The sequence below is a fragment of the Oryctolagus cuniculus genome, chromosome 9, assembly GCF_051225735.1.
Source record: "Oryctolagus cuniculus isolate XC-2025 breed Fujian yellow rabbit chromosome 9, ASM5122573v1, whole genome shotgun sequence".
NCBI classification, from domain to species: Eukaryota; Metazoa; Chordata; class Mammalia; order Lagomorpha; family Leporidae; genus Oryctolagus; species Oryctolagus cuniculus.
In genome coordinates, this window is record NC_142875.1 from 30265197 (window position 1) to 30279621 (window position 14425).

General features: G+C 37.5%; 1 pseudogene; it reads right to left on the reverse strand.

The window, feature by feature from the left end:
• Positions 1 to 10922: 10922 nt before the first annotated feature.
• Positions 10923 to 12332, reverse strand: LOC100346626 (uncharacterized; annotated as a pseudogene).
• Positions 12333 to 14425: the final 2093 nt, after the last annotated feature.

Here is a 14425-nt window from a genome sequence, read left to right on the forward strand (position 1 = left end):
TGTATCACAGCACATTGAAATAATTAATTCACAAAAACCAAAATGCATTTTATGAGTAAATAGAAGCAAGAAGCTCCAAGGTGCCAATCGTAATGTCAGAGAAGGGGAGATGTTGATCACTCTATTTGATCAGTACATACTGTATACATGTAACCTATAAATATGTACATCTACAATTGATATTCTTCTATAAAAAGTAAATGAACTGCTGAAGCCAAGAAAACTTCATTCTGATTCCCATTTGCCTATTTGCAAGTTTCCAACTTTCTGTATGATTCAATCATGCATGTTTGATCTCTTTCTTTGAATATTTGTGCTTTGATTTTGATTAATATCTGTGACTTAGTGCATTTGCATGCGCTTTTATTTTCCAGGTATTTGATCCATCCTTCCAGTCTTCCCTTGTTCCATATCTCTATGAAATAGTAGTACATTAAGGAATATTTCTCTGAGCCTCCACCTCATTACATTATACACTACAACTTTACTCTAATTGAACTTTTATTTGGATGATTATTTGTATAATTATTAATTTGACATTAAGTTTTCATACAAAAAGACAAAGCCATTAAAGAAAACTGTGTCATCTTCAAGATTCTTATAGGAAATGCACATAATTTTATTACATATCCAATAACTTTGGTGTATTTTCTCTTTTCTATCCTCTGTGCTTACATTATGCTTAAACCTAAAAGTGGCACGTAGTTGGTAATCCCTTTATAGTAAATTAATAGATACATCATAAATTTACTCTGAAGTTCACACATTACAATAGAAGAAATTATTGAGCTTTTTAAATTTATTAGTTGATTTTTTAAATTTATTTTGAAATTCAGAGTGACACAGAATGAGATAGGAGATGGGAGAGTGGGGGAGAGGGAGGGAGGGAGAGAGAAAGAGAGAGAATGAGAGAGTGAGAATGAGAGAGATAATGGGAGAGAGAGGGAGACATCTTCCATCCATACATTGGTTCACACACCTCACACACCCCAATGCCTGCAACATTCAGGGATGTGCCAGGCCAAAGTCAGGGGTCCTAACTCCATCTGGGTCTCCCATGTGCTAGCAGAAGCCAAAGCACTTGAGTTATTATCTGGTAACTCCAACAATACGTCAGCATGAAGCTGACTGGGAAATGGAACAGCCAGGGCTTGAATGAGCACTCAGATATGAGATACAGGTGTCCAGAGCTTTCACACAACTCACCTCTGTTATTAGGATGTGTTTTTAAAGGTACACAAATTACTTTGGATTGTCTAGAAGATAATTCAATTTGAAGAAAAGAGCAAAGAAAAACAATGTTCACTACCTTTAATGCAAATGTTATACTTGTGCCTTCATGTACATTTGCCATGTTATTTCTGTCTTTTCTTTGTAGAAGTGATTATGCTGTAACTCATACCTTTTAGATGACAATACTAGGACTTAGAACTTGTAATTACTAATATTTTGTATGATTTATAAAAACTAAAAATTGCAAATGACTAATATTAGAGAGCCATGATGTAGTGCAGCAAACACGTAAACGAAAAATAAAGCAAAATAAAATATTTGTGTAGTGTTAGTGATATATAGGAAAATAATACATAATAAAGGAGTCTTAAAGTATAAATTTAGAAGGGAATAATTTTCTCATTCCTTATGGTTAAATAAATTAAAATTTATATATTTACCACTGTCTCATGTCAAGCAAAATAATTTTGAGGTTACTTATGAGAGAAATGTACATTAAAATTCAGGGAAAGAAAGATAAATAGTAAAGAAAGAAATAGTATTGAATATTTATTAGACTTCTGTAGCTGAAGCAGTTTATATGTGGAAAGCAAAAGAAAAAAAAGTTTGTGCTAATTGGAACATACCATTTTTTAACATACCATTTTTAAGATTTTGTATCTGACCACAAACACCTTAGCAAAATAAGTTAGAAATATATATTGATAAATATATATATATAAATATATAGATATTGATAAATAGATATGAGACCTGTATATGAAAAAAATTTGCCACACAACTCAATATATTAATAAGAGTAATAGAGTGGTCTAAGTTAGTAAAAGAACAAATAATAAAAATGTGGTTTCCTTGATAGAAAAGAAGTCTTAATAAAACATAAATGGAAATGGAACAAGGATTTATGATTGTCATGTTATGAATAATAAACACCTATTTAAACTAGAATATTAATTGCTAATTTTAAAGCTATTTCAAGCTTGTCTATGTTTTTAAGAAAACTTATCAAAATATTTAGACGTTTTAAAGATGTTTAAAGAATTGAAATATTTTTAATTAAAGAGAAATTTCAAAGACACACTTATACCATTCTATGGCAATTTCCTGACAGCAAATAATTGATATATACTGAAATTTTCTATGCCTATGTTTTCCATAGATTTGAAACTTTGCTATCCTTTGCTAGAAGACCTTTTTAGTGAGATACTAGCAGAAAACTTCCAGGGTTTAGAGAAGGACAGAGACATCCAAGTACAGGAAGCTCATAGAACCCTCAATAAACATGATCAAAAGAGAAACTCACCACAGTGAAACATAAAGATTCTAAAATGTGCAAGAGAGAAACATCAGATTACTCTCAGAGGATCTCCAATTAGACTCACAGCAGACTTCTCATCAGAAACCCTACAGGCTAGGAGGGAACGGCAAGATATAACCCAGGTACTAAGAGAAAAAAAAATTGCCAACCCAGAATATTATGTCCTGCAAAGCTCTCATTTGTGAATGAAGGTGAAATAAAGACCTTTCACAGCAAACAGAAATTGAAAGAATTTGTCACCACTCGTCCAGCCCTGCAAAAGATGCTTAAAATATGTTACACACAGGAAACACAGAAACATGGCCATCAATATGAAAGAAGGTAAAGGAAGAAAACCTCCCAGAAAAGATCACAGGAAGTCTTTTTACAGCTTTCTATTACTCTACAACCATAAAACACAAGTATTTCCTAACAGTCAAGACTATTATATATGAGTGTGCATATAATACTATATGTATGCTTGCATGCAGACAGAAATAAAATAGAAAGAGATGAAAAGACAGACATAACGATATGGAAATTTTAACTACATACCTAAGAATGGCATAACTCTTACTTATTTATTTAATTTATTTTGCTTTGCAAAGCATTAGTGACTCTTCTAAGCTCCAGAGCAGTGTGCGGAATGGAAAGCCACTAGTGAGAAGTGTATTATTTCAAAACAACTTGACATTTTCCAAAGCTCTTAACACTTTTAGCTTCATTTTGATTCAGCATTCTCATGTTTTTTCTAAGTAGTTATAGTCATATAACATAAATTTAAAGATACAGGAACACAATTTTTAGTACCAGCCATGCATATAATGCAATTTGTCAATAATTTATGATACACAAGAATTTATGGGAGAAAACAAAATTTGAAATGAACATAAAAAGTGAAATACTCTTTATTCATTTAACACAGTTTTTAAAGTATTAACGTATATGCAAATGAACAATTACATAAAAAACAGTGCAAATTTAAGACTGGGAAATAATTATGACTAAATTTATTATTATTTAATGGAACATCTTAATGTAATGTTATGTATTATATCATATTAAAATGTTATGAAGTTATTATTTTAACATATCTAATTAACATGCCACAAAAGCCAATCATTAATGATTCAGTTGTTTTTACTACATTCATAGAATTGGGAAATTAGTACTTTATAATTTCAGAACATTTTCTGAACTCTTGAAGAAATTCTCTGCCTTCATCATTCATTCCCTATGGTCATTTGTTTCCTGCTCTGGCAACAACTGGCATAATATCTTCATTATGAATTTGCCAATTCTTTTTTTTAATATTTTTTATTTGACAGGTAGAGTTATAGACAGTGAGAGAGACAGAGAGACAGAGAGAAAGGTCTTCCTTCTGTTGATTCACTCCCCAAGTGACCGCCACGGATTGCTCTGTGTTATTCCGAAGCCAGGAGCCAGGGGCTTCCTCCTGGTCTCCCATGCAGCTGCAGGTGCCCAAGCACTTGGGCCATCTTCCACTGCCCTCCTGGGCCACAGCAGAGAGTTGGACTGGAAGAGGAGCAACCACTACTAGAACCCAGCGCCCATATGGATGCTGGCGCGGCAGCAGAGGATTAAGGAAGTGAGCCACAGTGCCTGCCCCCTGCCTATTCTTGACACTGCAAATTTCAAATACATTTCATGTAAATTTCATTCCTGTACATTTTGTAACTGAATTTTTTCACTTATAATGTTTTCAAAATATATTCATGTTGCAGCATTCAATATTTATATATTCATTTTGCATGCTGCAAAATTTTGATAAAACTATGTTTTTTTTTTTTTTTTTTTTTTGGTAACTTTCCTAGTAGTTCCTCTTTCTAGGAACATGTCATCTATGCCTAGAAATCCATTTACTTACTTTTCAATCTGCACGACTTCATACATTTTCTTTTGTTCTAAAAAATGATGTTTTACTTTGCCAATATTTTTATTATTTGTTTTTTAAAACCTCTTCAAGAGCGAGAGACAGATAATTCTCATTCAGTTTCACTTCCCAGATGCTGCAGCAACAGCTCATTCAGCACCAGAACAAATCTGGGATCTATAAACCTATTCCAGAGCCTCTACATGTATTGCAGAAACATTGCTACTTGAGACATCGCCTGCTGCTTTATAGGTTGAACGCCAGCAACAAATGAATAGAGAGCAGAATCAGGACCTGAAACCAGACTCTCCAATATGGGATGCAGGCAAGTCCAACAGCATCTCAACCACTAGGCTGAATGCCTGCCCCATTTTTTCCTTACCTAGTTGTTTTGCTAGAATTTCCATCACAATATTGAATAGAATTGTGACAAGAAAACATTCCTATTTTCCTAACTTTATGGAGAATCCTTTAAGTTTCCCACTGTTATGTAAGCAATTATCATCTTGTATTTTCATACATGCTCTTTATCAGGTGGAGAAATTTCTCTTCTATAACAAGTTATGTTTCTTTTGAAAATAAGATGTGTTTTGTCAATATTATTTCTGGGCTTAATTTCATGGCCATGCACCTTTTTTAAAGGTTTATCTATTTATTTACTTGAAAGTCAGAGTTACACAGAAGAGAAGGAGAGGCAGAGAGAGAGAGAGAGAGAGGTCTTCCATCTGCTGGTCCACTCCCCAATTGACCACATCGGCCATAGCCAGGAGTAGGAGCTTCTTCCGGGTCTCCTACGCAAGTGCAGGGACCCAAGAACTTGGTTATTCTTCCACTGCCCTCCCAGTCCACAGCAGAGAGCTGGATCAGAAGTGGAGCAGTCAGGATTCAAACCGGCGCCCATATAGAATGCCAGCACCTCAAGCGGTGGCGTTACCCGCCACACCACAACTCCGGCCCCAATACGCTGATATTTACTCTTCAGCATTTTGAAAAATAGTTTCTTATCTCCCATGTGGAAGACCAAGATTGTGTTCCAGACTCTTGGCTTCAGCCTGGCCCAGTCAGATCCTTTGCTGGCAATTGGGATGTAAACAAGAGGATAGGATATCTCTTTCCCTCTCTTTTCTAAATAAATACAATTTGAAAAGAAAGATAAAAAGTCCATAAGTAAATGCATATATTTATGACTAGTTGATTTTCCACTAAAGTACCATAAACATACACAATAAGAAAAAGACATTCTCTTTAACAAATGATCTTGGAAAACCTAGCTGAATAGCCACATGGAGAAGAAGGAAATCAAACTCTTATTACACACAATGTACAAAGATCAAGTCAAAATAGATAAAACGCTGAATGTAAGACTGAAAATGTAAAGTTCCTAGCAAAACTTAGAATAAATCTCTATGATATTGGCATGAGCAGTGATTTCTTGATAGGACTTCAAAAGAATAGAAAACAAAAGCAAAAGTAAGTAAATGGAATTGTATTAAACTGAAAAGCTTTTGTATATAGAATTTTAGAATATATTTGCAAATTATACCACTAACGAGGGGTTAATGTATAGAATGCGCAAGGAGCTGAACTCAGCAGCAGGTACCATTTTTAAATGCTCACTTTTTTTTTTTTTTTTTTTTTTTGACAGGCAGAGTGGATAGTGAGAGAGAGAGACAGAGAGAAAGGTCTTCCTTTTCTCCTTTGGTTCACCCTCCAATGGCGGCCACGGCTGGCGCGCTGCGGCCGGCGCACCACGCTGATCTGAAGGAAGGAGCCAGGTACTTCTCCTGGTCTCCCATGGGATGCAAGGCCCAAGTACTTGGGCCATCCTCCACTGCCTTCCCGGGCCACAGCAGAGAGCTGGCCTGGAAGAGGGACAACCGGGACAGAATCCGGCACCCCGACTGGGACTAGAACCCGGTGTGTCCGCGCCGCAAGGCGGAGGATTAGCCTAGTGAGCCGCGGCGCCGACCTTAAATGTTCACTGTTTTTGGAAGAAATGTTTGATATGACTGAGTACACTTATCTCCTGTGAGGCAAATTTGCCCCCGACTTTCTGAAAACACCATTCCTTGCATTCCCTTTGATTCATTAACTTGTCCTCCTCTTTCTATTATTTCCCTCTTCTTTCAGCAACTCTGTAAATGAAGGAAATGACTGCAACAACCAGGGTCGGGCCAGTCTGGAGCCCTACATGGTGGCAGTGGTACAAACTCCTGTGTCATCTTCTGCTATTTTCACAGGTGCACTTTTGTCATTTTTTTTTTAATTTTGGGGAGTAATTATCATTTCAAGAATAACTGAAAATGCTGATTTGGAAATTGTACTATGGCAGTGAAAGCCATATATCTTGGTTAATTTGAAGAGCTATTTCCCAAAAATAGACAGTCTATAAATGGAAAGTGAAATACATTTTTGCTACATTACCTATGAATAGTGCTTGGAAACACATTTAATATTGTGTGCAATAATCATGATTTACAAAGTAATAAGTACTGCAAATTCCACTAGCAAACATTATATTCCCAAATAAACAAATGAGTTTCTAATTCATAATTACGTGAATAGAAACCTGTAACATGCCCCAAGTTTACAGAAATTAGCATTTTATCCATATTAATGCAATTGAAAGGAATTTGCTAATTATAAGCTGTAACTGCAGATGAGAAATAAATTTTAAAAACTAGAAAAGAACAGAATTTGTTGTTTCAACAAAGAACATCGCAGGACTAAAATTGTACAAAGATTGATTTGCCCTTTATTTTTTATGGGTACAGACCTTTCAATTCTGGATAGCTGTCACCGCCATGATTAGAATTGAACATTAGCTCACTTCACACAACATTGGGTAGGTAAGGAAGTAAAATTAGAATCTCTGACAGCCATGACTTGAATATAACCATCCTGTTCACTTTTTCCTTTATTTATTCTTGTTGCATTTATTATTTGATTTAACAAAACAGACACAAATTTGTAATTTCGTTTTTAGATTAACAAGAGTATTTTGTTTTTCATAAAAGGAGAGTAGTTTATCTTCATTATGATATGAAAATACATATAATATATAACTCAAAAGAACATGGTATAACATGATTTTAAGGAATAATTTATTACTGTAATAACAATTACTGTAACAATAAATCCCCAGAGGAAGACATTGATTAAAGTATACCTGTAGATAATTTTAAATATGATTTTACTATTGTAATGTATTTCAGATTATTACAAATGATTAGGTTTTGCATTTTACCACTAGCTGTCCAATGGGACATTATGATTTAGTTTTATATATGCCAAGTTAAACATATTAATACTGGTTGCTATGTAAATAAAAACCACAAGTAATCAACAATAGAAACTTAAAGGTTGAATAAATACTATTTACTTAGAATAAATAAAATACATGTGAAATAGTAATACAAGTATTCTAACAAGCTATGTGTCTATTTATGAGGAGCACCTTATTTATACCCAGTGTAAATTTACTGAAATAAATTTAATATGTCTTGCAAAAAGAATAAGAGTTTTGGACATACTGTTTCACTGTATTATATCTATCCATACTCTCACTTATTCATTTCTCTGTGTTTCTGTTTGTGTGCTTTATTCTTCCTGGTAAATACCATTTATTGTGTCATTTTTTAAAAAAATATTTCTAAGGATTGATTGATTTGCTTGAACAGTGAAACAAGAAAGAGAGAGGGAGAAGAGAGGAGGAGAAAATGAGACATCTTTCATCCTATGGTTCACTCCTCAAATCAATGCATTAGCCAGGCTAGGTCACATGGAAGCCAGGGAGCCAAGAACTTGATCCTGGTCTCTTATATGGGTTGTAGTGGCACAAGTACTTGTGACGTCTTCTGCTGACTTCTCAGGTGAATTAGGATAAATTGGATCAAAATGGAGAACCTTGGACTGATACCATCTCTTGGATATGGGTTGTTGGCATCAAAAGCAGTGGATTAACTCACTATATTGCAACACCTGCCATTAATATTGTTTTCATGATAGCAACTAACACAAGCTATAATATATTGTGTGCACCAAATGAATGTATGTTTAATTTCTAAAGATAAATGTTACTCCATTGCTTAGATACTATTGCAAAACTAAGAGTTCATTCATAGAAGTTACAATGAATAGTAGACAAAATTAATTTGCTATTAAGTTATGCACTGTGTATCCACGTTTTGCAATAATCAATACACATGTATAACCTTAAATTAGACTATTTACTGACAGTGATAATGCTTGTAATAAAAAATTAAGTGAGCTATTTCATTGAAGTCAGTTGTAAATATACATGATAGTATAAATCTATAAATTATATAAACATAATGTAATTTGGATGCTCCCAAGTAATTACTAAATTTTAAATATCAACATGTTAATTTATGCTTGTAGTTTTATTTAAAAATGAATAAGTTCAGGAAATAAAACATACATAGTAAGAGTTGGCACAAATGTAAATGATGTAAGTAGAATATGCTTGCAGTTGTCTCAAGCCACTTTCTGGTCTTAAATACATAACCAACTTCATCAATTCTGTTTTCCAATACTCTAAAATGGTATAATGCCTAAAATGATAATAGATATTAAGATTTAATCTCATGAATCTCTAGAAAGATTTCAGTCTTCAGAATCCTTCAGTTCCAGCAAATATTCTTAGGACTGTACATCATCATTACCTGCTTATACTTCAATGTCAATATCTTAAGCGCTGAAAGTCAGATAGAGGACTTAGCAAGGAATGTGACTCCTAAGAAAAGAATAGGCATCAAGGTGTAATTAAATAGTTGTCACTCAGGCAAAAATCATTTCTCTCCAAACTGTGCCTGACCATATGTGCGATCATACAATCAACAAGGGGATTTATAAATTATAAAAATGGAAACCAGTGGTTTCATTTATTTTAGAAATGAAAAATGTAGAAATGATCATTTTGTAGTCATACGCTAAGCTAGAGTAGCACAATCACCACTTAGGAAAAATCATTGATTTATAAAATTGAGCAGTGGACATGCAAAATAGGACAGCTGAGACTCTCAAATTACATTGTAACAGAGCCTCAAGAGTAAGAATGCAAATTAAGTATAAAAAGAATGTGCTCTGCTCACAAGCCATTTTTATTTGCGACAAGAAATTTTAATGGTTCTGGTCTCATTACTGCCTCTGATGTTCAACTATCCAAGAAATAACTCCCTTGGGAGGTAAAAAGTCCAAGTGCTGGAAAAAATATCCCCTCCCTCCCATACAATTGCTTTTGTGATTACTGATTCTGAAGTATTCCAGTTTCAGATTACTCTGCATTATGTTGTTTATTTCATATCAATTCCCTCAATACTAATATGTTTTATTAATATATGTTCATGTTGAGCACTGTTGAGCAATATGTGTGTTTCCAAAACCAACTAAAATACAAGTTGGATTTTGAGCATAAACTTAATAGATTTATCAAGAGAAATATGCTACCTATATTGAAAGTATAAACCTTATATAAATATTTAATGACATTACACAGATTATACTTAAAATTAACATGTTTAGTCAAGTACTTAGGAAATTTATCATTTTTACCTTTCTCCACTAAACAAATAGTTATTCATTTAATTTGATGGCATACATTTTATTTTTTTAAGATTTATTTATTTATTTGAAAGAGTTACACAGAGAGAGGAAAGGCAGAGAGAGAGAGAGAGTGAGAGAGATGTCTTCCATCCACTGGTTCACTCCCCAGATGGCTGCAACGGCTGGAGCTAGGCTGATCTGAAGCCAGGAGCCAGGAGCCAGGAGCTTCTTCCAGGTCTCCCACGTGGGTGCAGGGGCCCAAGGACTTGAGCCATCTTCTACTGCTTTCCCAGGCCATAGCAGGGAGCTGGATCGGAAGTAGAGCAACTGGGTCTGGAACTGGCACCCATATGGGATGCCAGCACTGCAGGTGGCGGCTTTACCTGTTAACGCCACAGCAGATAGCATATAATGCAGTCTAACTAATTTCAGGTATACTAATAGATTGCTAGAAACCTTGATAGTATACAGGAGCTTGCTAGAAATTCAGGATCTTCAGTAGCACCCCAGATCTACTGGATCATAGGCTTCATTTTAACACATTTTAAAAAAAAGTCTGCACATGAATGCTTCTCCAGTAGCAGGACAAGCTGAGTCCCACTGAAGGTGCACAAGAAGTCATTTTGGAATAAGCAGTAACATTTATGAATTCTGACCCCAAAATAACTGAAAACCAAGGCCTAAGACTACTTCCTGGTAAAGAGCAGATGTTCAGAAATGATCCACACTGTCTTATTATGAAGTTATGAAGTCTGAGAAACTTCTCCACAAACACACATCTGAGTTTGAAATTCACAAAGCTGAGCTTTGGATAAATAACCTTGCCAGCAGTTTTTCAGTTTGCAAGTCTTGGCAGATGATGGAATGGTGCACACACTCTAGCTTGTGGCATTTGCGGCCATGCTGGAAAGCATGCATTCTAACACCCCTCCTCTAACACAGGCCACCCCAGGGGAAGAGTGACAGTCCCTGTTTCGCCAGGCGCTTTTTGATAACTCCAACTCGGGTTTGAACTTGCACCTTTACACACATACTTCAGGATCTGGGAGCTTCTTGAACCATGACGTTAACCCAGCCTTTCATAACAGTCTTTTTTTACTTTTTTTAGAATTTATATATATGCATGAAAGAGTTACTGAGAGTGAGAGAGAGAGAGAGAGAGAGGTCTTCCATCCGATGGTTCACTCCCCAGATGGCCACAATGGTCGGAGCTGTGCAGATCCGAAACTAGGAGCCAGGCGTCTCCCGACGTGGGTTTAGGGGCCCAAGGACTTGGGCCACCTTCTACTGCTTTCCAAGGCCATAGCAGAGAGCTGGATTGGAAGAGGAGCAGCAGGAACTCGAACCGGCCAGCACTGCAGGCCGCAGCTTTTCCCACTCAGCTACCCCACAGCGCCGGCCCTGGTCTTTTTACTTTCTACTACAGAACATGACACTGCAATGATAGCAATGAACCGCTTCGGTTTCTTCTCTTCCGCAGAAGCCAAAACAACCTCTCTAACATATAAACGGATTGAAAGTTAATTTGCTGGGAAAGAAAAACACAGCCACGCTCTGGCATCTTTGTGCCCAGGAGTGCTGAAGTAAGTCCAATGATCAACACCCCATGCCCAATCGTCTGTCCCAAACTTGGTGTGCTTCGCAAACTCTTTGTTAACGTGCAAAGGATTGACGTCTCCTGGTAGCTGCGAGAAGGTAACCACGTCGCTCTGTGTGAAGGCCTTGCACAATTCGGCCAGGTCTCCAACACACGTGGACACGCTCGCGGCGCTGCCCGCTCAGCACAGGGCGATTCAGGCAGACGCTCCTCTGGAGCCTCTCCCACCGAAGCAGGGGGCTTCAGATCCCAGGGAACAACTTCAGCTCCCTCAAACTGCATCCACAGGGGCTCTTGGCTTGCTTCTGCCTTCAGACGCTCAGCAAGCGCCAAAGAGTATTGTGGGAGTGGAAGAAGGTGTCTGCACTTGACGTTTCGTCCGAATTTCCTACTATTACCAGATGGGGCAATAAGAAATGGAGAAACCTGAATCACTCTGACAGCACACTTTTCCCCTTTTAGGACCCTAACATGGTTAAAGAGCTCCACAATTTGACAAGACCACTGCTACATATTCTCGAGATTGCTGATGAGGTCTTCTCTTCACAGGTTAGGAAGGCCAAGGGCAAGGCACAGCTTTGCCTTTGAGCTCCCCACACAGCTCCTTCACGGATGCGGCGAGCAGCTGCTTGAATTGGGCGGCGTTCAGTCCAACTCCAGGTTCTTGAAATTCTAGGCAGGCTTTCATGTAGTGGCACTCGGAGGGATTTTTGTACACTTTCAAATAGGGTCTCTGGGGCTGGCATGCTTTCCAATGCTAATCACACCTTGCACACCGCACACTGTGCCCTCCCTGGTCCTGCTTAGTCCACCAGGCCAACTGAGGCGGTTGACAGACACCTGCAAAGATGACCCGCTGGAGCCCCCCAGTACCTCCAGCAGCTCTGCTCCCCTCTGTGCTTCTCCTCCTTCCGTGCCCCTCTCTAGACAAGTATTGAAGATAACTGATTTGTGTGTGTGTGTGTGTGATAGGTAGGGTTCATATCAAGTTTCTCTTAAAAAACAAGCACTCAAGAAAGCAAAACACACCCTTCCACAAAGAAAACTAATAAGTAAAAGAAATAAACAAAAAGTGATTCAAACTAATAAGTAAAAGAAATAAAATAAAACAAACAAAAGGTGATCTATCGACTGAATTGCATTTCTTTCTGGCTACCCTTGAGCTAAACTGGACCAGTTGTTTTGAATAGAAAATCTGTTTGTCCACTCAGTGTTGGTGGCTGACTGTGTTATGTCATCTGCATTTAAATTGAAAGCAATATCACTCTCTTAAAATTTTAACTTAATTGATTTTGTTCTGATGTCAACTCTGGTCAGATATATTTTGCACATTCTCATAACTCCTTAGGGATGAGTGATGTAGCAACAAAGTAAGCATCTCATAAAAATTAGAAGCCCAACTAGGCATATTGGGTAAGTGAACATGACATCAATGAAGCTGAAGGGTTGAGAAACTCAAATGCTTATAAACAGGCAAGACTTTGTCTTGGATATTTTCTGAGCTTGCCTAGCAGGCGATATTGTAAAAGAACCTAGAGTTAGGCCTAAGGGAGGAATGGACATTGGGCAAATTGTACTCTCACAGATTCTTGGATGTGACATTTGCATTAATCACACCTGGGAAGTTGTTTTTTGGCAACAGATGCTCAGTCAGGGACCTCAGAGTTTCTTCTTGACAAACAATGTCCTAGTCAAAGAATCACCAAATCAGTTTCAGCTTAAGTCTAGCATGTGTCACTGCTATAAAAATTTTTTTTTGACAGGCAGAGTGGAGAGTGAGAGAGAGAGACAGAGAGAAAGGTGTCCCTTTACCGTTGGTTCACCCTCCAATGGCCACCACGGCTGGCACACCGCGCTCATCCAAAGGCAGGAGCCAGGTGCTTCTCCTGGTCTCCCATGGGGTGCAGGGCCCAAGAATTTGGGCCATCCTCCACTGCACTCCCGGGCCACAGCAGAGGGTTGGCCTGGAAGAGGGGCAACTGGGACAGAATCCGGCGCCCCAACCGGGACTAGAACCCGGTGTGCCGGCGCTGCAAAGCGGAGGATTAGCCTGTTGAGCCATGGCGCTGGCCACTGCTATAAAATTAAAACCTGATAAATAACTCTTCTTGATCCTCATGCCCATACTGCAAAGCCCTAAATGCATCTACAATTCTGATATCAGATGAAGCCAAGAGGTTTACAAATATTTTCTAGTTAAAGTGGACCATAATTCTCTTACTCTTTGCTATATGCAAAATCTTGATGCGTTCATTTTTCATTATTCATCATACTTTCCTTTACTGATAATGCCATAAGAAAACATAAAGCTTCATGCTTTAAGTGCAATTTATTCAAAGTGACACTTAAAGAAAATCCAAATGAGGCCAGCACTGTGGTTTAGCAGGTTGGGCTGCTGCCAGTATCGCATGTAGATACCCATATTCATCCCAGCTGTTCCGCTTCCTATCCAGCTCCCTGATAACACGCCTGGGAAAGCAGTGGTAAATGGTCAAAGTCCTTGGGTTCCTGCCACCCATGTAGGAGACCCAGATGAAACTCCTGGCACCTGGCTTCAGCCTCACCCTGTCTAGGCCTGGCAGCCATTGGGGGAGTGAATCAGCTGATGGAAGATCTCTCTCTCTCTCTCTCTCTCTCTCTGTCTCTGTATCTCTCTGTAACTCTGATTTCAAACATATAAATAAATTTTAAAAAAAGAAAGTACTAATGCAAATGGCCAATTATACTTCACATTTTGCTCAACCAGATATGAGTGCCTCCAAAGTATCAATAATTGTATGAGCTGAATTTTTATTTGATATTTATACTGTGCACATTTTTAGGAGATTTTAGCAGTCTC